The sequence below is a fragment of the Giraffa tippelskirchi genome, chromosome 1, assembly GCF_054371585.1.
Source record: "Giraffa tippelskirchi isolate mGirTip1 chromosome 1, T2T-mGirTip1v1.2.pri, whole genome shotgun sequence".
NCBI lineage: Eukaryota > Metazoa > Chordata > Mammalia > Artiodactyla > Giraffidae > Giraffa > Giraffa tippelskirchi.
Genome location: NC_137275.1, coordinates 81,504,892 through 81,530,856, shown reverse-complemented (window position 1 = coordinate 81,530,856; position 25,965 = coordinate 81,504,892). Strand labels below are relative to the sequence as shown.

Genomic DNA, 25,965 nt, shown 5'->3' with positions numbered 1-25,965 from the left:
CCATAGGTACGTGGGTTTATCTCTGGGCTTTCTATTTTGTTCCATTGATCTATATTTCTATCTTTGTGCCAGTACCATACTGTCTTGATGACTGTGGCTTTGTAGTAGAGCCTGAAGTCAGGCAGGTTGATTCCTCCAGTTCCATTCTTCTTTCTCAAGATTGCTTTGGCTATTCGAGGTTTCTTATATTTCCATACAAATTGTGAAATGATTTGTTCTAGTTCTGTGAAAAATACCATTGGTAGCTTGATAGGGATTGCATTGAATCTATAGATTGCTTTGGGTAGTATACTCATTTTCACTATATTAATTCTTCCAATCCATGAACACGGTATATTTCTCCATCTGTTTGTGTCCTCTTTGATTTCTTTCATCAGTGTTTTATAGTTTTCTATATATAAGTCTTTTGTTTCTTTAGGTAGATATATTCCTAAGTATTTTATTCTTTTGGTTGCAATGGTGAATGGTATTGTTTCCTTAATTTCTCTTTCTGATTTCTCATTATTGGAGTATAGGAATGCAAGGGATTTCTGTGTGTTAATTTTATATCCTGCAAGTTTACTATATTCATTGATTAGCTCTAGCAATTTTCTGGTAGACTCTTTAGGGTTTTCTATGTAGAGGATCATGTCATCTGCAAACAGTGAGAGTTTTACTTCTTCTTTTCCTATCTGTATTCCTTTTATTTCTTTTTCCGCTCTGATTGCTGTGGCCAAAACTTCCAAAACTATGTTGAATAGTAGTGGTGAAAGTGGGCATCCTTGCCTTGTTCCTGACTTTAGGGGAAATGCTTTCAATTTTTCACCATTGAGGATAATGTTTGCTGTGGGTTTGTCATATATAGCTTTTATTATGTTGAGGTATGCTCCTTCTATTCCTGCTTTCTGGAGGGTTTTTATCATAAATGGATGTTGAATTTTGTCAAAGGCTTTTTCTGCATCTATTGAGATAATCATATGGGTTTTATCTTTCAATTTGTTAATGTGGTGTATTACATTGATTGATTTGCGGATGTTTAAGAAACCTTGCATTCCTGGGATAAAGCCCACTTGGTCATGATGTATGATCTTTTTAATATGATGTTGGATTCTGTTTGCTAGAATTTTATTAAGGATTTTTGCATCTATGTTCATCAGTGATATTGGCCTGTAGTTTTCTTTTTTTGTGGCACCTTTGTCTGGTTTTGGAATTAGGGTGATGGTGGTCTCATAGAATGAGTTTGGAAGTTTACCATCTTCTGCAATTTTCTGGAAGAGTTTGAGTAGGATAGGTGTTAGCTCTTCTCTAAATTTTTGGTAGAATTCAGCTGCGAAGCTGTCTGGTCCTGGGCTTTTGTTTGCTGGAAGATTTCTGATTACAGTTTCGATTTCCGTGCTTGTGATGGGTCTATTAAGATGTTCTATTTCTTCCTGGTTCGGTTTTGGAAAGTTATACTTTTCTAAGATTTTGTCCATTTTTTCCAAGTTGTCCATTTTATTGGCATATAGCTGTTGGTAGTAGTCTCTTATGATCCTTTGTATTTCTGTGGAGTCTGTTGTGATCTCTCCATTTTCATTTCTAATTTTGTTGATGTGATTCTTCTCCCTTTGTTTCTTGATGAGTCTGGCTAATGGCTTATCAATTTTGTTTATCTTCTTGAAAAACCAGCTTTTAGTTTTGTTGATTTTTGCTATGGTCTCTTTTGTTTCTTTTGCATTTATTTCTGCCCTAATTTTTAAGATTTCTTTTCTTCTACTGACCCTGGGGTTCTTCATTTCTTCCTTCTCTAGTTGCTTTAGGTGTAGAGTTAGTTTATTTATTTGATTTTTTTCTTGTTTCTCGAGGTACGCCTGTATTGCTATGAACCTTTCCCTTAGCATTGCTTTTACAGTGTCCCATAGGTTTTGGGTTGTTGTGTTTTCATTTTCATTCGTTTCTATGCATAATTTTATTTCTTTTTTGATTTCTTCTGTGATTTGTTGGTTATTCAGAAGCGTGTTGTTTAGCCTCCATATGTTGGAATTTTTTATAGTTTTTTTCCTGTAATTGAGGCCTAATCTTACTGCATTCTGGTCAGAGAAGATGGCTGGGATGATTTCAATTTTTTTGAATTTACCAAGGCTAGATTTATGGCCCAGGATGTGATCTATCCTGGAGAAAGTTCCGTGTGCACTTGAGAAAAAGGTGAAATTGATTGTTTTGGGGTGGAAAGTCCTGTAAATATCAATTAAATCTAATTTGTCTATTGTATCATTTAAAGTTTGTGTTTCCTTGTTAATTTTCTGTTTAGTTGATCTATCCATATGTGTGAGTGGAGTATTAAAGTCTCCCACTATTATTGTGTTACTGTTAATTTCCCCTTTCATACTTGTTAGTATTTGCCTTATGTATTGTGGTGCTCCTATGTTGGGTGCATATATATTTATAATTGTTACATCTTCTTCTTGGATTGACCCTTTGATCATTATGTAGTGTCCTTCTTTGTCCCTTTTCACAGCCTGTATTTTAAAGTCTATTTTATCTGAAATGAGTATTGCGACTCCTGCTTTCTTTTGGTCTCCGTTTGCATGAAATATGTTTTTCCACCTCTTCACTTTCAGTCTGTATGTGTCCCTAGTTTTGAGGTGGGTCTCTTGTAGACAGCATATATAGGGGTCTTGTTTTTGTATCCATTCAGGCAGCCTTTGTCTTTTGGTTGAGGCATTCAACCCATTTACATTTAAGGTAATTATTGATAAGTATGATCCCGTTGCCATTTACTTTGTTGTTTTGAGTTTGTGTTGAAACATCCTTTCTGTGTTTCCTGTTTAGAGAAGATCCTTTAGCATTTGTTGGAGAGCTGGTTTGGTGGTGCTGAATTCCCTCAGCTCTTGCTTGTCTGTAAAGCTTTTGAATTCTCCTTCGTATCTGAATGAGATCCTTGCTGGGTACAGTAATCTGGGTTGTAGATTATTCTCTTTCATTACTTTAAGTATGTCCTGCCATTCCCTTCTAGCCTGAAGGGTTTCTATTGAAAGATCAGCTGTTATCCTTATGGGAATCCCCTTGTATGTTATTTGTTGTTTTTCCCTTGCTGCTTTTAATATTTGTTCTTTGTGTTTGATCTCTGTTAATTTGATTAATATGTGTCTTGAGGTGTTTTGCCTTGGGTTTATCCTGTTTGGGACTCTCTGGGTTTCTTGGACTTCTGTGACTATTTCCTTCCTCATTTTAGGGAAATTTTCAACTATTATCTCCTCGAGTATTTTTTCATGGCCTTTCCTTTTATCTTCTTCTTCTGGGACTCCTATGATTCGAATGTTGGGGCGTTTCATATTGTCCCAGAGGTCCCTGAGGTTTTCCTCATTTCTTTTGATTCTTTTTTCTTTTTTCCTCTCTGCTTCGTTTATTTCCACCATTCTATCTTCTACCTCACTTATCCTATCTTCTGCCTCCATTATTCTACTGTTGGTTCCCTCCAGAGTGTCTTTTATCTCCTTTATTTCATTATTCATTATATATTGACTCCTTTTTATTTCTTCTAGGTCCTTGGTAAACATTTCTTGCATCTTCTCAATCCTTGCCTCCAGGCTATTTAACTGTACCTCCATTTTGCTTTCAAGATTTTGGATCATTTTTATTATCATTATTCTAAATTCTTTTTCAGATAGATTCCCTATCTCCTCCTCTTTTGTTTGGTTTGGTGGGCATTTCTCATTTTCCTTTGCTTGCTGAGTATTTCTCTGCCTTTTCATCTTGTTTAGATTGCTGTGTTTGGCGTGGCCTTTCTGTATTCTGGTAGTTTGAAATTCCTCTTTATTGTGGAGGTTCTTCACTGTGGGTGGGGTTGGACGGGTGGCTTGTCAAGGTTTCCTGGATGAGGGAGCTTGTGTCGGTGTTCTGGTGTGTGGAGCTGGATTTCTTCTCTCTAGAGTGCAGTGGAGTGTCTAGTATTGAGTTTTGAGATGTCTGTGGCTTTGGTGTGCCTCTGGGCAGCCTGTATATTGATGCTCAGGGCTATGTTCCTGTGTTGCTGGAGAATTTGCGTGGTATGTCTTGCTCTGGAACTTATTGGCTCTTGGGTGGAGCTTGGTTTCAGTGTATATGTGGAGGCTATTGGATGATCTCTTATTAATTAATGTTTCCCCTGGCTTTCAGTCTTATTCTTGCAGTAGCCTCAAGACTTCTCCATCCATATAGCATCAATAATAAAACTTTTAGGTTAATGGTGAAAAGATTCTCCACAGTGAGGGATACCCAGAAAGGTTCACTGAGTTACATGGAGAGGTGAAGGGGGGGGAGTTTGAGGTGGCTAGGAGAAGAGGGGGACTCAAACGTGGAGAGAGCAGTCTAGCCAGTAAGTACGTCCCTCTGTGCTCTCCACAGTCTGGAACCCTCAGAGCGGTTCACAGAGATACAAAGAGAGGGGGGAGGAAGGTAATAGAGGTGAGCATGAGTAGAAAGGGAGGAATCAAGAGGGGAGAGAGAGATCTGGGCAGTATTCTGTTCCCGAAGTGTTCTCCGGTGCCCAGAACACCTTCAGAGATTCATAGATTTGGGTTGAGAAGAGAAGGAGGAGGGTGGGAGACAGAGTTTCCCTGGTGGAGAAGAAAGAGAGTCAATGGGGGAGAGAGTAATCAAGCCAGTAATCACACTCCTGAGTAAAAATGGGTACTAAAGATTGGATTCTTAAATGTACAAAATTGATATCAAATATGTAAAACAAAGATTAAAAATCTAGAGTAGAGATTAGACTCTTATAAAACATACAATATAAAAAAAGAAAACAGAAAACAGTGTAAAAAGAAAAAAAAACAGTAAAAAAAGAAACAATAAAAAAAGTAAAACAGGAAAGAAACAGTAAAAAAAGAAAACATAAAAGGTATAAGATATATGTATGCAGTTTGCTTTCAAAATAGGGTTTTTTTTTTGCAAGGTAATAGTGGGTTATGAAAATGAAAATTAAAGGTGTAATAGAGGACTTAAAGAAAAAAGAAAGAAAAAAAATTAAAAAAAAATGATAATAGTAAAAATATATATCCCGGACTTTCTCTGGGGCTGTTGTGAGCAGTGTGGGATCTGTTCAGTTTCAGATAGATCCTTGTTCCTGCTTATATTTTTCAAGATCTATAGGCCCCTTTCAATGCAGTCAGTGTTAACTACAGGGATTTTAATCTGTTGGCCTGTCACTTCCAACGCACTTCCCTCTGCTTATTTGGCTTCTGTTTGGAGGTCTCTTCAGTATCTAACTTCCGCCTTGCCACAAAGGGGCAGAGGTGGTCTCTTTAGGTTCACTTGTTCAGTCGTGCTGTGGGGAGGGAGGAACACTGCAAACCTAGATCACTGGCGTGTGTGTGGAGAGCTCGCAGTGTCTCGGCCGCACTGGGTTTGCCCCCGCTCACGGCGTGTGTGCTTTCCCTGTCTACCCTGCTCAGGCTTCAGGTTACTCGGCCGGGGAGTGGGCCCTGAGATGCGTGCACTTCCCAGGTCTAAGTGGCTCAGGTTCAGGTTCCCGAGTACTCCAAAAAGGCGCAGACTCGGTTGCGCCCGTGGTTTGTGCCATTCCCGGTCGGAGCAGCTCAGGCAGCCAGGAGTTTGGCGAGCGCACTCTCCCCTGTTGGGGCGGTGCGGTTTATCACCTCCCTGGTCCCCGCCTCGGTTTACGGGCGCGCCTGGCTCCGGTGTGCTTTGTGTCGGTTTTGGGGAGCTGGTCTCTGGCTGCGACCCTCCTGGCGGCTGTCGACCCTCCGGGATCTCAGGCAGTCTTTGTTTAGAAACTGGGAGCCTGTTTGCAGATTGGTAGGGGGTGCCCTCTCTGGGGCCGAGTTTGCCCCTTTCTGGCTCTGGCGGGCCCCGCCTGCCTGCTGTGTCCGGCGGGGGATGGGGCGGTCCGCAGCCGGCTAGCTCTCCTCTGGTATCGCTCAGTCCTTTGTTTTGTGAGCAGGCCGGCAGTGCCTTAGATTTGTGATTTTCGCGGGATAGTTCTCTCTCTCTGGCTGTCCCACAGTTTAGGTTACTATCTCACGTTAGCTCCCTCAGATTGCCCTCAGGGCGTTCGGCCCGGTCCTTACCCTAAGCAGTGCCACCCGCTCCTCTCTGTTCAGCCCCCACTTGCTGGTGGCGGATGTGAGCGTCTGGGGTTCTTTGCTGGGAGTTGCCTTTAGGCACGTAATCTGTGGGTTTTATTTATTTTTTCTCCCAGTTATGTTGCCCTCTGAGATTCGAAATCTTCCCCCAAACCCGCCGGTGAGAGGGTTTCCTGGTGCTTGGAAATTTCTCCTCTTTTACGACTCCCTCCCCGGAACGGGTCTCCGTCCCTAACTCTTTAGTCTCTCTTTTTATCTTTTATAATTTCTCCTACCTGCTTTCAAAGATAATGCGCTATCTTTCTGGATGCCTGACGTCCTCTGCCAGCGTTCAGAAGCAGTTTTGTGAAGTTTGCTCAGCTTTCAGATGTTCTTTCTATAAATTTGTGGAGGAGAGAGTGGTCTCCCCGTCCTATTCCTCCGCCATCTTAGCCCCCTCCCCTCTGCCTTTTCTAAAACCATCTTGAACATCTGGAAGTTCACGGTTCACATATTGCTGAAGCCTGGCTTGGAGAATTTTGAGCATTACTTTACTAGCATGTGAGATGAGTGCAATTGTGCAGTACTTTGAGCATTCTTTGGCATTGCCTTTCTTTGGGATTGGAACGAAAACTGACCTTTTCCAGTCCTGTGGCCACTGCTGAGTTTTCCAGATTTGCTGGCATATCGAGTGCAGCACTTTCACAGCATCATCTTTGAGGATTTGAAATAGCTCAACTGGAATTCCATCACCTCCACTAGCTTTGTTCGTAGTGATGCTTTCTAAGGCCCACTTGACTTCACATTCCAGGATGTCTGGCTCTAGGTGATTTATGACCCAACAATTCCACTCCTGGGTATTTATCCAAAATAAGCAAAAACATTAATTCAAAAAGATACATGCACCCCAATATTGACAGTAGCATTGTTTACAATTACCAAGATATGGAAGCAATGTAAGTGTCTATCAACAGATGAATGGATAAAGAATATGTGCTATATGTACACAATGAAATACTACACAAGTGTATGAAAAAATGAACTAATGCTCTTTGCAACAATGTGGATGGACTTGGAGGATATTACACTAAGTGAAATAAGTCAGTGAAATAGAAATATTGTATGATATCACTTATAGTGGAATCTAAACACTACAACAAACCAGTGAGTGTAACAAAACAGATATAGAGAGCAAACTAGTGGTTACCAAAAGAGAGAAAGAAGGGGAGAGGGGTGAGATGGGTATAAGGGATTAAGAGGTACAAATACTATGTATAAAATAAATAAGACACGAGGGTATATAGTACAATACAGGGAATATAGCAATTATTTTATAATAACTATAAATAGAATATAACTTTTAAGTATTGAATGTTGTACACATGAAACCTATATAATACTGTAAATCAACTATACTTAAATTATAAAGAAAAGAAAGATACATGTAGCCCAATGTTCATAGCAGCATTATTTACAGTTGCCAAAATATAAAATCAATCTAAGTGTCCATCAACAAATAAATGGATAAAGAAGATGTCACACACACACTCACACTCACAAGCAATGGAATACTACTCAACCATAAAAAAGAGTGAAATTTTGCCATTTGCAACAACATGGCTGGATGGGCCTGGAAGACATTATGCTTAGTGAAATAACAGACAAAGACAAATTCTATATGTTATCACTTATAGCAGAATCTAAAAAATAAAACAAATGGATGAATACAACAAAACAGAAACAGACTCATGGATATAGAGAACAAATTAGTGTTTACCACTAATTAGGGGATTAAGAGATACAAACTACTAGTCATAAATAAATAACCTACAAAACCACAATGTACAGCACAGAGAAATATAGTCAATATTTTACAATAGCTTTAACAGGGGGTATAACCTTTAAAAATGTTAAATCACCATGTTGAACACCTGAAACTAATATAATATTGTAAATCAACTATACTTAAATTTTAAAAAGTCCAACAGATAACTTTTACAGCAAGATTAATGACTGGTAGCCTCAAAACAACAACATACAAAGGTGGGGCTAAAGCACAACCGCCAAAAGGACTGTGTGGTGGTAGCAAACATGGAGGAGGACCCAGAAGGAAGGCAAAGAGATTCCAAATGGCCCAGAGAATCAGAGTCTTCAAGAAGGGAACTGTCAACTATACTCTTTCTCAAATAACAAGAATCTGATCAACATGCAAAAATTCACAGGTGAATAGAGACATTGGAAAATGTGAATAGTACATGGCAATCTGGACTCTATAAACTCTAGAAACCAATCAAGTGTAACTGATTTAAAAGACTCAGTTCAGTTTGAAAGAAACTTCTGGAAAGAGAAACTTCATTGAGCAGGAAGGAGACACTGTTGCAAAGGAAAAAGTAGTTTCACATAAAATTCGGGAGAGAAGCAGATGACACAGATCTCAAGGAACACATGTCTATACTGTTGAATCCATAGTGATAACAACAGAGGAAGAAATCCTAGATATGTGCAGCTGGAGAAAAGATCTCTCCCCTACTAAAATAACAGAAAACCAGTAATTGTGCCAGTCACTGATTTACTAACCTTTAGTTTCAAATCTGTCTTTCTGTCCTCTCCCATTTGATGCTGTATCTGGGACTCTATCTATCTATCTATCTATCTATCTATCTATCAGCATACTATCTAACAAATGACAACCCATTAAGTTCTATTAATAGTAGCAAGACTTGAAGGCAGAGGAGAGGAAAATTAGTTCATTCTTTTCTTCTCTTCATATTGTTCCTGATAGTAATGCCCTAATCAGGACATTTCAGCACGACAGCAGGAGTTGGTTCCAGCCTCTAACTGCCTTGAGCATTCCCAGAAATGCTCCATTGTCCCCACTCACCATTATCCTTGGCAGTTGGGCAGGCTTTCCATAAGAAATTCTGGATTATAACTACATGATGCCTTCCCTTAATCGCCTATGTATTGATAACCTCAAGTTCTTGCCTGTAAATGTAGTAGGTTTTTTTTTTTCCTGCAGTTATTACCATCATGTTATCCAAATGTTGCCTGTTTCTCATTCATATTTTCAGTACCTGTGTAATCAATTCACTTATGGAATTCCTTCTGTTGAAATACCTAGGTTGGTAGCTCTGTGTGCATGCTAAGTCGCTTCAGTCCTTTCCTATTCTTTGTGACCCTATGGACTGACTGTAGTCCTCCAGGCTCCTTTGTCAATGGGATTCTCCAAGGAAGAATACTGGAGTGGGTTGCCATGCTCTCTTTCGAAATACCTCGTTTGGTAGCTCTATTCTGGTATAAATCTTAACTGAGAAGATCCTTGTGTTGGTTGGCAATGTTTCTGAATGCAGGCTAGTTTCCACGTCAATGTGAAATAAAATTCTAGAAATCCACGGTATTCAGAGTCATCATAGCAAGTTAAATTATAAGCTGTTGCTGGTGACAGTGCCTACTAAAGTAAGGACTCTGACAGATCAAATGGCTTTTGCACTTTACAGCTGTAAAGTGGTGGTAATGGTCACTTTAAATCTCTGAGGAAGGATGATGTTTCTTATTGCACAACAGAGCCTTACAAAAGATGATGAGTATGGTATTTTAAACTCTATTTAAATCAAATTCTATGGCCGACCTAAAAAGTCACTTATTCTTTATACCTGACATAGCCAAGTCTGCTGAATATAAGACCCAACATTTAACTGTGCAAGTTAAAGAAGTACAATATAAGTTGAATATTCAACAACTGAAAGAGCATTGATTGGAAAATAGTGGGACACCACGATTTGCAATGAGAACACATGTATAAACTTGAATTATGGTAAGCATCCTGAACCTCCCAGTTTTCCTAAGCCCTCTTTATCAGCTAAGGCTTCCTCTCCTCATGTGTGAGGAAACACTCCCCCTTGCTTGAAGAACGTATAATAAACTTACAGAGGCAGTTGTATGGTAAGGAGATGCTGTGCACCTCAAGACTTCCCACCCCAAAACCACACACTATTGCCTCTAGGTCTATAGTTAGTGTCAGATATCAGAAGGCTTAAGGGAAACAGTAGTGAGTCTAGAAGAAGATATTTACTCCAAATAATTGCAATGTTTTAATTTACATCACCAGAAACTTTGGTAAATATATGTGGTAATGAATTGTAAGAGTTTTAACCATGCAGCATGGAATATAATTTTTGATCGTCAAAATATTGATATGGATTCACTTATCACAGATTCTGTATTTAAGGTGCTGGCTCCAGCAATAGAAACACTTCTAGCAGTTTCCTTTAAACTAAAACATAGATTTGAGAGCAGCCTATATTCAATGACGTTGATTTTCTTTCACACAGTGTAGTAGGAAGAACCTGAAGGTTTAGGAAGACACAGATGTGGAAGTAGATTTATTATGTACAATTGCACACTCAACACTCAATTCTTTGAGAGCCCTCAAAGGATGAACCTTTTAATAAAGTATCAAGAAATATATTAGACATAGTGGCTGGTTTCCCTTAGTGAGTGATTCAAAAGACAGTGTCTTTTATGACTTATCTTTAGAAGTCACATGTCATCACTTTCAAAGTACATCATACAGATTAACCTAATTTGGTGTGAAAGGGAATTGTACAAGGAAATGAATACCAGAGGCAAAGATCTTTGCGTGTCATGCCGAAGACTGGTTACTACAACTTGTTTGTGATTTTTGACTTTAAAACAATGAAAATACTCTAAATATATGATGGAAAATTAAATGCTACAGAACTATCTCAAAATCTGAAGCTAAATTATAAATACTCACACTCTCTAGTTATTTATTGGGGTACTAACATAACCAAAAAGAGGAACTATTTCAAGTGATTAAGCACAAAATGTGACTACAAGTCTTAGTTAGATATGTCCTAAACACAAAAAATAACTAAAAAAAAAGTTTCAGTCTTTTTTGCGTGATTATGTTTTTGGTGGTAGTACTGACAGTGTTTTCCGGTAGTACAGGTAGTGTTATATGTGTATTGTCAAAAAAATCCAATGAACAATTATACTGGAGTCACTGGGAACACGAATTTTCAGCAATGGTTGTCAGGTGATGCAGATATAAGATCTATAGTTATATATACAATTCTGATTTAATTGGTCCTAAATCTGAATTAAGTCTGAATAAATCCATTAAGTATTATATAGGCCTAGAAATTATGAGGAGCTTAGTTGCATATTACCACTAGTGTTCAAACTGTAGTCTCTAAATACCATTTCTCATACAAAGAAACCAGGGGCTCCTTGAAATACCTGATTGTAGTTTGGGTTGGGAGTGAGGGGAAGGTGCAAAATGAGTTAGGAACATTTTGTCAACCAGGAAGCAAAAGAAGTCATCCACAACAACCGAGGATTGATTTTAAAAACTCAGTAAGCAACCTGAAGCATCTCTTGCTGACCAAAAAGTTAAAACAAATCAAATATGATTAAATCTATGGGTCATTATGTGGTGTTGTGTGTGTGCTCAGTCATGTCCAACTCTTTGCAACCTCATAGACTGTAGCCCTCCAAGCTTCTCTGTCAATGGAATGGGTTGCTATTTCCTCCTCCAGGGGATCTTCCTGACCCAGGGATCAAACCTATATCTCTATCTTGTGTCAACTCCCTTAACAGGTGGATTCGTTACCAACTCTGCCACCTGGAAAGCCCCCTGAGTCATTAAAGTTCTTTTAAAAAATTAAGAAACAGAGAAGAGGAAGAGAAAGAAAAGTAGAAAATTCATTATCTTTGAAAGATGCAAGTTTATAATTCCATTATTTTGAATACTATTTAATACAGAAAGCAATTGAGCATTTATCTACTTTGTCCTATACAAACCACATCCCAGGGTAACCAAATATGTCTAGAGAAGTTTCTCTTTAGCATTATGCTCTAGCTAACAAGTAAAGAGATATAATTGGAGTATCATCAGTTTGCATTCCTTAATGAATTAATGTAGATAATTAATAGACTTTGAAAGAGATAGGCCAGGACTTCCTGATGAAAATATATGAAACAGCCTCTGAAGTAGTTTTGCAAGAAAATCTAACCCAAATATGATTAGGCCCATAGATCTAAATTCCATGTTTCAGGAAATACAAGAATCAGGATCTCAAACAAATGACTCTTTTCCCTCAAACTGTAAACTGCAAAGGACAAAAAGGGGAAATAGGTTAACCTTTAAAACTGAGAGACTTAAAATATGTATCTATCAGTTTCCATGTGTGAAATTTGTTTGTCTTTTGATGTGTATTAGTCACTTAGTAGTGTCCAGCTTTTTGTGACTCCACGGACAGTAGCCCACCAGGCTCCTCTGTCCATGGAATTCTCCAAACAAGAATATTGTGGTGGTTTTCCATTTCCTTCTCCAGGGGACCTACCTGACCCAGGGACTGAATCCAGGTCTCTGGCATTGCAGACAAATTCTCCAGCATCTGAGCTACCAGAGACAACTGTCAATATTTGAACATGGGCTGTGGACTTTGCTAATATTAAGTAGTAATTATTATACCTTAGGGTGATAATGGCATTGCTGTTTTTTAAAGACTTTATCTTTTAGATACTTACTGAATAGTTATAGATAAAATAATATGCTGGCTGTGATTTGCTTCAAGTTAAAATGTAGAAATGTGTGTGGCTATAGATTAAACAAAACTGACCTTGAGTTGATATCTGTTGAGTCTGGCTTAACAGGCATATGACTGGGATTTTTCATAATAAAAAAATTTAATTAAAATGTAAATCTATTATGTTCCACATATTTTCATAAGGCCACTTAAAATATAACTTAATATTGATCGTTATGTCATCACATCATATATAGTCCCACATTAGTATGTATTTTCTCTCTGGCAATGCCTATGATTAAAGTATACTCCACTTGATATGCTTTTCCCCCTGGCATTTTAGATACCAACAACCTTACAGATGAGCACAGGGCTTTATGCCCAGACTTTAAGACATAAGGCTAGAGCTAACAATAAAAGTAATGACTAAGCACTGTCTATTATTTACCTTCACTTAGTTGCTCAAAGAGCTTTGAATTCAACAATTAACTAAATTACACTTGGCTGCATATAGTCACTTAATTTTATAGCCTATTGAGTTTGATAATCATAAGAGAGCATGAATTGCAGAGAGGTAAGGATAAAGTGGTTAGGTTAGTGTCTCATTATCCTTGCAGCTCCAGTTTTTTGTATATTGCTCAGCACACAGAAAGTGATGAATAAATTTTAATTTATCACTGAAGGAAGGAAAAAAGAAAGAGATTTCAGGGAAAGACATAGAGAAAGGGAGGAAAGGACAGTAGAAAGAAGCTACAGCATTTATCTATTGCACCATAATGCTATATAAAAGAACCACAAAACCTCAGTGGCATATAACAGTAAGTTTTCAAATGCCCAAGGGACTGGGCTACTTTCTAGTTGTATTGTGGAATTTTTCTGCACTCACTTTTATTGGCACTGCGCTTACCTATGGCAGCCTCAGGTGGACCAACTAAAATAAATTAACTCTACTGCATGTCTGTTACACTTCAACAGACTCTAGACCAGGCCTGGTGCTGGCAACTATGCAAGAGGTTAAGTCCATTCTTTCAAGCACTTTTCCAGCTTCTACTTGGTCATGTTTGCTATTACATGTTACTGACCCAAACAAGGACCGTGGCTAATCCCAGAACCCTGAAAAGCTATCAATAGATTAAAAAGATCATGGATGCATGATGTAGGGAAGAATTGAGACCATTTTTTGTGATCTACAGCAAATGAAATAAAGATATTAACTACATGACAAGTGCAAGTTGGTACTCTGCTTATTCTTTATTTTCTGTTTCCAAGCCCTAAACAAAGGCAATTGGAATTGTGGCATCAATTAACTAAATTAACTCTTGACTTGGGATTTTATATTCAGCTGGAGTTTTTGTATCATTCTTTTATTAATTAACCATTTTTTATTGAATTCAACCTCTTTGTCAAAGTCTGTATAAAGCACTATCCTTTGTACATGGCAGCAACTTGATAAATATAGACTAAAGTGGCAGTTTTGGTCACAGATTTCTTGTCTACCTAGCACTATTCCTTGTTTGCCTCTATTATCCCATTTCTAAGAGATGTGTTAGCTGAAGCAAGCACTAGCCTTCTTCTCCACTCCCCATGTTTCCTTGCATGTGGAAAGACCACCCATTAGCTAGTATCCTTGCCTCTCTAATCATATTTTGACTCCACTTCAAGTGGAATTGATTTTTTCTAACTAGTAAGCATGAAAGAAGAAACGGGGTACTTACAATCTTATCTCTCTGTTTCTCTTTCTCATAAGAGAAGAGATTCACACCAACAATGTTTTCACTCCACTCTGTTTCTCCGGGAAGTCTGTCACTATGGTAAGAATCCTACATAACTTACAACTGAATTTATTAAGAAGTTCTCTTGCCTTCAGACATAAGGAAAGCCCTTCAATACTCACCAAATCAATAAATGAGTTATTTTGGTTTTCATCTGCTTGATTTTGGTTCAGAACTTACGTGTGGAAAACACATGTTATTTATGATTCTGTTCCTTAAAAACACCTGTAACAAATCATATTTTATTATTCTACAATGATATATTGTATTTGTGGTTAAAGGGTTGGTACTCACATGTATTTGATGTAATCCAAAGGAAAATAGATTGCCAAAACTATATAATCTGCGACCCTGTTAAAGTTTTCCCAGGATGGCAATGAATGCACAATTCTAAACATCTAACAATTAAAAATGTTAAAGTGACTGCCTCTCTTGTGTTTCTCACAATGTCAACTTTTTTCAGAGTTTCATTCAAAGTCACTTTCACACTGAAAATTTTAATAACCTCCATTTCCAATAACATGTTTCTTTTTATTTCTCAAATGGTCTACTACTGCTTTTATAATGTATTTTTACAAGTATTTTCCCAAACTAGTCGTATAATACTAAAAGAAATCAAAGATGGCTAGCTAATCTTGCAAATAATGATATAATATAAAACATAAAAATAATGATGCTGGATATAAAAATTTAAAAATTACATCAGCCCCGCCTCATCTCTGAAAATAAAGGAAAAATAACTTTTGTGATTCAATATAATTTACTTATTAATCCCTAAATAGTTAGGACAGAGGATGAGATGGTTGGATGGCATCACCAATTCAATGGACATGAACTTGGGCAAACTCCTGGAGATAGTGAGGGACAGGGAGGCCGGGTGTACTGCAGTCCATGGGGTCACAAAGAGTTGGACACAACTTAGTGACTGAACAACAACAATATGATTTACACTTGTTTGCTAACAACTTATATTAAAACTTACTTGTAACCATCAAAAAATATTTCCTGGTACATACTACAAGGGTTTGTTTAAGGATAATGAAATTATTATAATTGGATTCAAGGATTACTTATTTGGCTCCATGCAGAATGACGAGTACTATCAAAATGAACTAAACATTATGACTTGTGCTGTACTTTTTTGTGACCTACTGTACTTTCCAGTGATAAGCAAGGGCATAAGAAAGATAACATCATTCATACGTTATGCTTCACAAACCTCCATAGAAATACAGAGTTTATTTTCTTTTCTGGTCAAAAAGTGCTTGGATAGGGTTCACTACTGATTTGAAATTTAAATATAATTTTTCTCATGAATGAGAAGCTTTTGTTAGTCATGCATGTATTGTCTTTTTGCTGATATGACCTCTGTTTTCAAGTGAATGACTTATTCCTCTTCAAAAGCTGATAGATTTTGTAAGGGGAAAAAAGCTACTATACCTTTGAGAGACAACTCTTTGCCTTAAGTGCTTATTTCAGTATTTTTGAAGCAAAGCTAAAGTGCATCAAAAACAATTTTCCTGATTTTATTTGTATCGGGTTTACCATATCAGAAATGTACCAGGTTTAAGAATTTAATGAAAGAGTTGTAGCTTTTCTCAAAACCCTAAACTTGGCTTTGATTTAAATATTCCAAAAGATGGAAGAGTCTGAGATAAAAAGTAGTGTCATTTGCCTACCTGGTATTTCATGGTGGGTTCTACAGTTGTGTTACACAGCTGAGTAGCAAAATAAATATATACAGTTCTTATATTGCATTCTTTTCATATTACCTTTTTGTAATAAGAAATGGACTGATGTTTTTGATTAACCCAATTTCAGCTAAAAGGAGTTACAGTTTGTCTCACTCTTTAAATGCCAACTTCAATACAATATGTAAATAGCTAAAGAATCTGCCTACCAATACAGGAGACATTAGTTTGATCCCTGGGTCAGGAAGACTGCCTGCAGGAGGGTTGGCAACCCATTCCAGTATTCTTGCCTGGAGGATCCCATGGACGGAAGAGCCTGGCGGGCTATAGTCCACAGAGTTGCAAAGAGTCAGACCCAACTGAGCGACTGAGCATGCGCTCAAGCACAGGTACAAGGGATGCCTTTCATTGTCATCGAAATTAAACCTTCATGTAGCAGAAGGAAACAGATTTCTTCATTTTGTAAAGTATACTCTTTCACACTGCCTAGGGAGCCTTGAGGTTAACAGAAATTACTGTGGATTTAAAGTCAATATTTATTTTTGTTCACAGAAAATTATATTTACAGACCCAAGATTTAACATTTTAATCAATGTTGTTCTTACGACTGTTTTTATTTCAAGTCACAGTTGCTATTTTGCTTTGATTATTTTATAGCTCAGATAATTTAAAAGATAAGCATAAATTTTAAAAGCTTATCATTAAGAAATTCTGTAACTGCTTATGTACAATGGATAAAATGATCAAACAAAAATCACTTCTTAAAAAGCAAATCATTGTTCTTTTCTGTAATCATTGAACACATATTAACTGCCAACTTACTGTTGCTGGCTACATTCAGTCTATGAGAATCAAAATAAAATGTATGAGTGCATGTAACCTTTGTACTTATTTCAGGGCACAGGTGTGGGTACTGTTATAATCTCAGTGTTATAGATATTTAGTGATGTTAATCAATTTCAGAGGCAGCACAACTGGAAAGTGGCAGGAATGAATCTGAACTCATATTTTTGAGATTATATCACAAACACCTTTTGTACTCTATGCTTTATTTGTTCATTTCTTTAATTTGACTCTAATCTCCTTAAATTTTGATACTGTGCTTCTAGATTTTTCTCCTCTTGCAAATGCTTCACAGGACACATGATCTGATACTCACTGTGTTACAATAAATGCTTGAACAATTTCAGTTAAAAAGTCATTTCATCAGGGGGCCTTCCCATATCATCCTACCTGAAATTATTCCTTCACACTGCCCCACCTCAGTTTTCCCTAATTTAAACCCTCTTATTTTCTTAATCCTACTTATAACTCTCCAACCTATATATTATACTGGTTTATTATTGTTTTTCTTCCCTCACTAGAATCTATGGAATAAAGTAGCTTTGTCTGTTTTGTTCACTGTTGTCTCTGCTGAAGCAAAATAGTTCCTAGAACATACTAGTCATTTGTTAAATGTTTGTTGAATGAAGTAATTAATGATCAGTCTGTTATTAGAGTACAGAATAGATGTCACCAAAAACCAGCTTGGAAGGCAATGCAAAAGCCCAAGTACTTAGTTCCACAGGTTAAGTAGTGGCAATGAAAAGAGGAGAGTAAAGAATGAATCTAAGAAACATTTAAAAGAAGAGAGAAAGTTGGTATTGCTTATCAATTAGATAAACATTAGGCAACTCTTTTATAAGTGTGCAAAGACTTACATAACCTCAAATGGATTCATGGGATCTTAGAGTGAGAAAAGCTTAGATTCCAAAGCCATCCCCTTTATCCTCTCAATGTACAGAGGGAGACGGAGTGTCTAGTCAGTTAAGTAACACACACAAGGTACACCAGTCCCCAAATTCTCTGCATATGACATGGCTCTGTGATAGACAGCAGCAAATATATTTATAATACATTGTTATAATTTTTAAAGGTACAATTTAGTGAGAAGCTTCTGTTGATTTTGGTACACACGAAAATCAGTTGTGAACTAATTGCTTCTCTGACTTAAGCCTTATATGATATTAGCCACTCAAAACTCCTCTTTAACTCAAAGAGCAATACAGTATGTGGAATATAGAACTTTAGAATAGCAAAGTCTAACCTTGAATAACATTCTTACTAGGTAATGAAAAACTAAAATTATAAGCTATAAAATGCAAGGAAATTTCATATCAAGGGTTTGATGAGATTATGTCTTCTGTAGTTTTATCTACTAAATGTTAAAGATTGATCTTTAGAGCCAGTTGAGTAGTATAAAGGCTTTTCTAATACTTAAAAATGTTACAAGAGAAAAAGTCTCATTTAGAATGATTGTAAATGAAATAGAAAAGGTCATATGAGTACAAATTTAAAATATAGTATAGTAGAGACTCTAGCATTTAAAACATGTCCTCTTGTTCATAAAATTCAACTTGAAGATATGATTATAACACCATGCTCTTCTGATTAACAAGAGTTATGTTTTAAATAAAAAGTCACAATGATAATAACTAAACCTCCATAAAGTATTTGTAGTTAAAATTAGGCATACATCCAATTTCTATATCTGTGTCTTAAGAAAATAACCAAACAAACAACAACCAACAGTGAAATGGCATCTGATGTGTTTTTCTTAACTTTGCAAAATCCTGGGCAAATTAATAACATGGGACCCAGAAAGGTGCCTAAATTTGGTCTAGAGAGATTAACTGTAAAACCAATTAAAAGAATAAAGTTCATAGGAGAGTTTAGATCTTACTTTTTCATCCCAGATTCTTTTGGTTTACAGGATTTGTTGCTCCATTAAAATAGCGGAGAAAAAATAAGCTTTAGCATTCAATTAATTACTCACTTGTTGTTCTTTAGTTATGTATTTTTCCCCATACTCCTCACAGCACTGTCATATTGCCAAGTTCTTTCCCAATAAATAAAAAAAAAAAAAAAAAAAAAAAAAACACTAAATTTGACTGATTCCCCTGCTTTCGAAGGATTAGAGAATTAACCACCATCTCAGAGTCTGGTTGGCAGGGGGAAGGGGGTGTCACTCTATTCTGAGGCCTTTCAAAATTGGCATAGGTACTATTTTCTGCTCCTAAATGAAGAGCTTAAGTTGCCCTATAAGTGTTCATGTTTGCCTAGTTCATCCTAGTTCATCTTGTAACATCACCTGATGTTACATCAGCTTAGTAGTGGTCTGACTCAACCAAACAGGTGTAACACCTTTGTGCTTCTGCTCTAACTACACTGCTTGCAGCACTTGTAAGTACTACTTATAAGCAGCTACACTAGCCTCTCTTCTGATCTGGCTCCAGCTCCTAACCTAGATTTGGCCTAGCTTGAATTCATTCCACAATCACCTTGGATGAATGTGTGTTCATTCTGCAATATTTTTTCTCCCATCCTGTTTCTTGGCTGACATCCTTTCTTTCTATTTCACTGAGAAAACAGAAGCAGTCCAAAGAGTTTTCACTCACTCTTACGACCACGTTTCATAGTATATATTTCTCCTTTTAACATGAATGTATTCACCATGCCTCTGGAAGTCCAATCCCTCCAATCTCTGGACACCATGCATTCAGAGACACCATTCCAAACACTGTCCCGTTTCTCATCTACTTTTTAAAATATTTTCTTCGCTTCCTATTAGCATCCAAATATACTAAAATACGTCCTTTTACAAATGCTTCTTTGAAGATATATGCTTTCTAGTTATTAGCCAATTTCTCTTATGTCCCTTTATCATAAATTTCAGAGTAATTTATTCAGGAGAGCAATTGCCTTTACACTTTCTTCTCTCACTCTCTGCTAAACCCACTCCATCTTCTCCATCTCTTTACCAAAGGTTACTTTGGCCACAGAATTGTTAAATCCATTGTTCATTTTACTCTACAATATCAGCACTTGACAAAATTGATCAGATATTTCTTGATATATTATCCTCATTCCATTACTAAGACCCACATTCTGTTAGCTCTCCTGCCACTTTAGTGGCTGCTGCTTTTCAGTCCCCCTTGCCTGTCCCTCTATCTACTGCCCAGAGCTCAGTCCTCAAAGAACTACTCTTCTCTAAAGATGCTGACTCCCATTTAATGACTTTAAATACAAGCTAAATAAAATGAGAATATATATATATATATACATATATACATACATATGTGTGTGTGTGTGTGTGTGTATAGCATGGATCTCTCTGATCTCTTTCTGACTTGTTCATTCTTCTGTCTTACACATCTCCACTTAGATGTCCAATGGGTATCTCAGGATTAACAAGTTCCAAACTAAGATTCCAACTTACTCCACCAAATTTGCTTTTCATGTTTTTCTCCATCTCAGCAAACGTCAACTTCAACATTCTCTTTGTTCTGGATGAAATGTTTGGAGTCATCATTGACCTTCTCTTTCTCTCATACCTTGCACCCAATCCATTAAAAAACATGTGGGCTGTAGCTTCAAAACACAGTTTGTTCTTTAGAAAAACCATCTCTTAACTGCCTCTACTGCTACATCTCTGGTCCTGACTTTAATCATGTCTGAGTCTATTGAAATGGTCAACTAGCTAAAATCCCAGTGTTTACTCTGCCTCCAACCTCCCAGTCTTCAAGTCTATTCTCCTCAGGGGTAAGTCTCAACTATCCTTTAAAGTCTAAATCATATTATTTCAGTACTATGCTAAGAGCCTGCAGTCTCTTCCTGTCTCATTCAGAATAAAAGACAACACCCTTGACATGGGTTTCCCTATCATCTCTCTGACTCCGCCTTCTCTACCCTCCCCTTCTTCTTCTGCTTAGTTGCACTAATCTCTTTGCTTTTCTTTGGACAGACCATGCTTCCACCTTGACATTTTGGCTTCTGCAGTTCCTTCATAAAATGCTGTTGTCCTAATATACTCTCTCACACTTCCTTCCTCTCTCTACTCTATTTTCATCTCATCAATCAGGCTTTCCTGAAACTCTTCATGTAAAATAGCAACATTCCCTCTTTGATTCTTCCTCTCTCCCTTACTCTATTTTATTTACCTCCATAGCACTTGCCACCACCTGACATATGCCAGTTTCCCACACTAAAAGTATGGGTCAGGGAGGAACACTGTTTTCTTCACTGTTTCAGCTGAAGTACCCAAAGCAGTACTTGGTAAACAGTATGAAGGCCACTATCTTAGCAGCCAAAAGAATACTTCTACACCTTCCAAATGCAGTCAACTCTTTTTTTTTTTTCAGGCATTTTAATCAAAACACTAGAAAGCTTAGTGGATGTCTACACAGTTTTATATTTCTGATGGATGCTCCTTGGCAAATTGACTCCCTCATTTTTATAATCCCATTGGCTTCCCTCCTTGGCCCACCCTTCTTATATTTGCCAGCATGAATTTAAAAAGTATCAGTGTCTACTTTATTAATGATCTTCTATACTCCACAGTAAATGGCTGCATATTATCACCAGGACCTAAGGGACTGGGTGACCTAAGGGTCATAAGCACTGTACCAAGTCCGAAGGAGGCACCAACTTTGCTCTAATTAGAAGAACAGATACAATAGGTAGTCGAGTTTGCTTACTGTTTGAAGTGACAAGCGAAACTTTGTCCCCAAATTTATATATCAAAGTCACTTCGAAAAGATTAAATTCCTAGTACAGAGGCCAAAGACAGATGAGATAATTTTGCTTATAATTATGGAAATAGTTTTCTTTGCAGGTTAGCTAGCCATATCAGTGCAGCCTGTTGGCTGATAGCAAGTACATCTGTAGGTTTTGGCATTCTTGGGGCTGGCTGGAAATCTTTTAGAGCAGAGTTCGGCAAGTATTTGCCCCAATGGGCCAGATAGATTGTAAATATACTAGGCTTGTATGCCACATCCTGTCTGTATCCCATATTCCTTTTGTTTGAACAACACTTTAAAAATGTAAAATCCATTCTTAGCTCCAGAACTATATAGAAACAGGCCACCTGTTGGATTTGACCCATTTTCAACAATTAACTGACCTCTGTCTTAGCATTTTTGGTAACAAGTGAAGTGGCACAAATGTAAAATTCCCAGGACACGGGAGAGGAAAGTCCTATAGAAATCAGGTATTTAATAAAAGAAGCAACAATTAATAAACAACTGGGGAATGTTCTAGCCAACTAGCCATCAATAGCAGATAAAGCAATGGAAACTGTAAATGCAGACCACATATGTTATACAGAATATTGGTTGAAGTGGTCTTAGAAGAGACAGTAGATGAAACTAGTCAAATGGACTATGTACTGTACTGTACACTATTGACCATATATCAGGAAAATGAAGAGACCTGAGAAGTGGTAATAAGGACCTGAATCTTGCTCCTATCCTTGTGAGAGGCACGGTGTGCACAGATTTGCCTCCTAGGAATAGCCCAGATGAAGTAGTTTACTGGGTATGTAACTACCATGTATTCATATTTCTACTGAAGGCCTAATATACACCATACACTCATCTAGGTACTGCAGGTGTAGCAGTAGACGGAACAAAGTCTCTGGAATCACGGAGCTTGCATTCTAGTCAAGAAATGGAGGCAGTAAACAAGATCATTCTTTACCACTAGTGCCACCTGGGAAGCCCAATAAGTAAACAAGATAATTTCTAATGAGCTCTTAGTATCAATCAATCACATAGGGTAATAAGCCAAACTGAAATAAACAATCAAGCTTACGGCAATTGCAAGAAAGAGGCAAAAAAGAAGCACCAGTTTACCAATGTTCCATTTTCTCCATAGAAAGCATGGGGTGAGGATCAGATGGATGAAGAACAGATAGAGGAATAATCTCACTAAAGAGGAACCCCTAAAAAAGGCTTTTTTCTCTTTAAAGCTCCATGCGCTGGGAGAAGGGAGAGGGGGAAGGGCTAGGAGGAGAAAGATGCTGTGTCAAAGTACATGTGCCTTGGCCAAGGTCCCCAAGAAATAGTCCTCTGAATGGAGAAGCCTGGGCTAGGAATGCAGACATACGACAGTATGAGCATGGGGAGGAAAGAGCTGGGTCCTGACTGCAACTGCCTCCAAACTGTAATGCACTGGTTGTGGTGTGCAGAGGACAATTCCACTGTCACCCCAACCTTATCATTGTCTGTGGCTGGGCCTGAAAGATCACACAGAGGATTTGGACCTGGAGTGGATTCCTGAGTTAGAGGAGGGAAGGCTTTGAGACAGATAGCTCCCCTCTCCCCCACCCCACTCCCCGACCCGGGGTGAGCAATTTAAGTTCATTCCCTGTGGACAGAAACTTCAAAATATCAGTAGCAGGACAATCAAGAGAGGAGGCTGGACCCTGCCCCGATAAGAGACCACATATTTCTTATTCTCGAAGTCAATGTGATCTTCCTGACAAGAAAGCTCCTTGGAGGTCAAAAGGGGAGTACTGTCAATACTGTCAAGTTTATGCATAGGCTTTGGTGGAATACATCTTGGCTAAGAGGTACGCACGCACGCATGGGAGGATCCTGAGATAAACCAAATACAGACTCAGAACCAGGCAAAGCAAGATGATTGGCCAAATGAAAATCTGTAAGAAATGCTCCATAAAAGTGATTCGAACTACCACAAGGGTGTGACTCTCTCTCTGAGCCCACCCATGTGTATATCTGCATGTGCTGCACTCTTTTTCCTTCTAATAAATACTTGCTTCACTACTTTCCATACCTTTGAGGAAATTGACTTCTTGCAGAGCCATACTGGCCAGGGTCTTCTCTCAGATCACTGGTCCCTGATGGTCAAGTGGCTAGGATTCAGCACTCTCACTGCCATGGCCCAAGTTCAGTCTCTGGCCAGTAACCAAAACCCTGCTTCAAACTTCTGCAAGCCAAGGCCACCGAGGTCAGCTTCATCAAAGAGGCAGGCAGTTAAGCTGGCACCCAAATGACAAAAAGGAGGCCACCATAGGAATAGCTGAGGAATGGACATTCCAGGAAAGAGCAGCTGTGAAATGTACAAGATGCAGCAAGGAGCTTGAAAGATTCAAGCCAAAGAGTAAAGACCAGAGTGTGTGGAGCTGGTGAACCAGGTGAGGCTGCTATGACATGAGACCTCTCATTCCCCAAGCTCTTGCCATGTTCTAGGTAATTTCCTGGGAGCTGGAGATTTTGTCTGAAATGAACCAGTCTCGGCCACCACCACCACACAAGCTCAGACTCAGGTACAGTTATTACAAATAAAGAACGAATATTTAGTGAGCTCCACTCTCTCCGGGACTGTGCCAGGAGAATCATACTATGAAGTCTCCAAAGCAACCTTGTGACCTGGGCTTTATAGCATGTGTTTTTACTTATAAAGCAAATAAATCTCAGAGAAGTTAAGAAAATTGTCAAGTGCAGCCATGCAAGTGAAACTACAGCCCACATTCTTATTTCTACACCACAAACTATTGGTAGTTTGGAAACTGTGCTACCGACAAATTTCATGGGGGTCCCCAGAAGAAAAATAAGACGGAATGTAGGTGTAGGTGATAAAATAAAGCTTCCCAGGTGGCTCAGTGGTAAGGAATCTGCCTGCCAATGCAAGAGACGTGGGTTTGATCCATGGGTTGGGAAGATATTACGGAGAAGGAAATGGCAACCCATTCCAGTATTCTTGCCTGGGAAATTTCATCAACAGAGAAGCCTAGTAGGCTACAGTCCATGGGGTCGCAAAAGAGTGGGACACCACTGAGAGACTAAGCAACCACAACAAGGTGATAAAGTAAGGTCTAACCTCTTCTCTTGTGCTTAGTCTAGTTTTACTTGCCTGTCGGAAGCCTTGCACCTGACACACCAGATTAGCGTTCCCAGCGCAGAACTTCTGGGAGGACTCACCTTGGCGTTCGCATAGAGAAGCACTGCTCATAGGCACTCACCAGCTGAACGTGGCCAGCGGGCCACGTGCAGAGACGCTGCGTCAGCTGTGCGCAGGCGCCTGTTTCGGGTCCCGCGAGAAGTGCCAGGAGCCGCTCCATTGTGCACCTGAGAACTCCGCCCTGTCCACGCTGAGGAGAACCCAGGAAAGCAGACCACCTGCGAGGAGAACCGTGTGCAGCAGAGCCTGAGCTCGCACCTCTCCATCCTTGGATCAAAGAATAGAGCTGTTCTTGGCTTCTGAACCGAAATCTGTCTATTGCTGCGAGTGACACCCTGTAGGAAGACCGTGTTGGAGCCCTCCTTGAAAGGGTAAGTCACAACTGGTCATTATAAATTAGAGAGAAAAGCTAGAGGAAGTCCAAGAACTCAGACGACTTGCTTTAAGCTTCTTTCTCTTATCTTAGGACTCCTTATCTACCTTTGTCTAAGAAGTGATTTGAGCATGTTGGATAATGCTGAATGTATTGTTGTTTAGTCACTTTGTCGTGTCCGACTCTTTTGCTACCTCATGGACTGTAGCCTACCAGTCTCCTCTGTTTATGGGATTTCTCAGGCAAGAACACTGAAGTGGGTTGATGGACTAAGGGGCTGACACCTCAAACTCCAGAAGCTGCTCAAATTGGTGAACAGATTGTGATTCCTGTGAACCTCACAACATCTCACAAAGTGCCTGGGTCCTTTGCCCCTGAACACCCGGGGAACCTATGTCTCACCATGTGGAACTGAAGTGAAAGTGTTAGTCACTCTGTCGTGGCCGACTCTTTGCCACCCCACGGACTGTAGCCTGCCAGACTTCTCTGCCCATGGATTTCTCCAGGCAAGAATGCTGGAGTGGGTTGCCATTCCATTCTCCAGGGGATCTTCCTCACCGAGGGACTGAACTAGGTCTCCTGCATTGCAGATTCTTTACTGTCTGAGCCACCAGGGAAGCCCATGCCTCACCTTGTACCATGACTCAGCTTTATGCCCACGTGGATTCAGAAACTGTTTAAGCAAAAATCTTTAACTGGAACACAGTTCTTTTAGAACTGATGACTGATTAAAAAGACAAACAGTAGGACATGACAGCAAAAGCCTAAGACTGAAGAGCTCAAGGTTATTAGCCTGCCTCAGAAATTAAT

General features: G+C 38.7%; 1 long non-coding RNA gene across 1 annotated transcript in view; it reads right to left on the bottom strand.

The window, feature by feature from the left end:
• Nucleotides 1–24,883, bottom strand: part of LOC145547077 (uncharacterized) — a 234,254-nt gene extending 209,371 nt beyond the window's left edge. The window contains exon 1 of the long non-coding RNA XR_014083519.1: nt 24,803–24,883. This is a non-coding gene — a long non-coding RNA (uncharacterized LOC145547077). The remainder of the gene's footprint in view (nt 1–24,802) is intronic.
• Between the last annotated feature and the right edge of the window lie 1,082 nt (nt 24,884–25,965).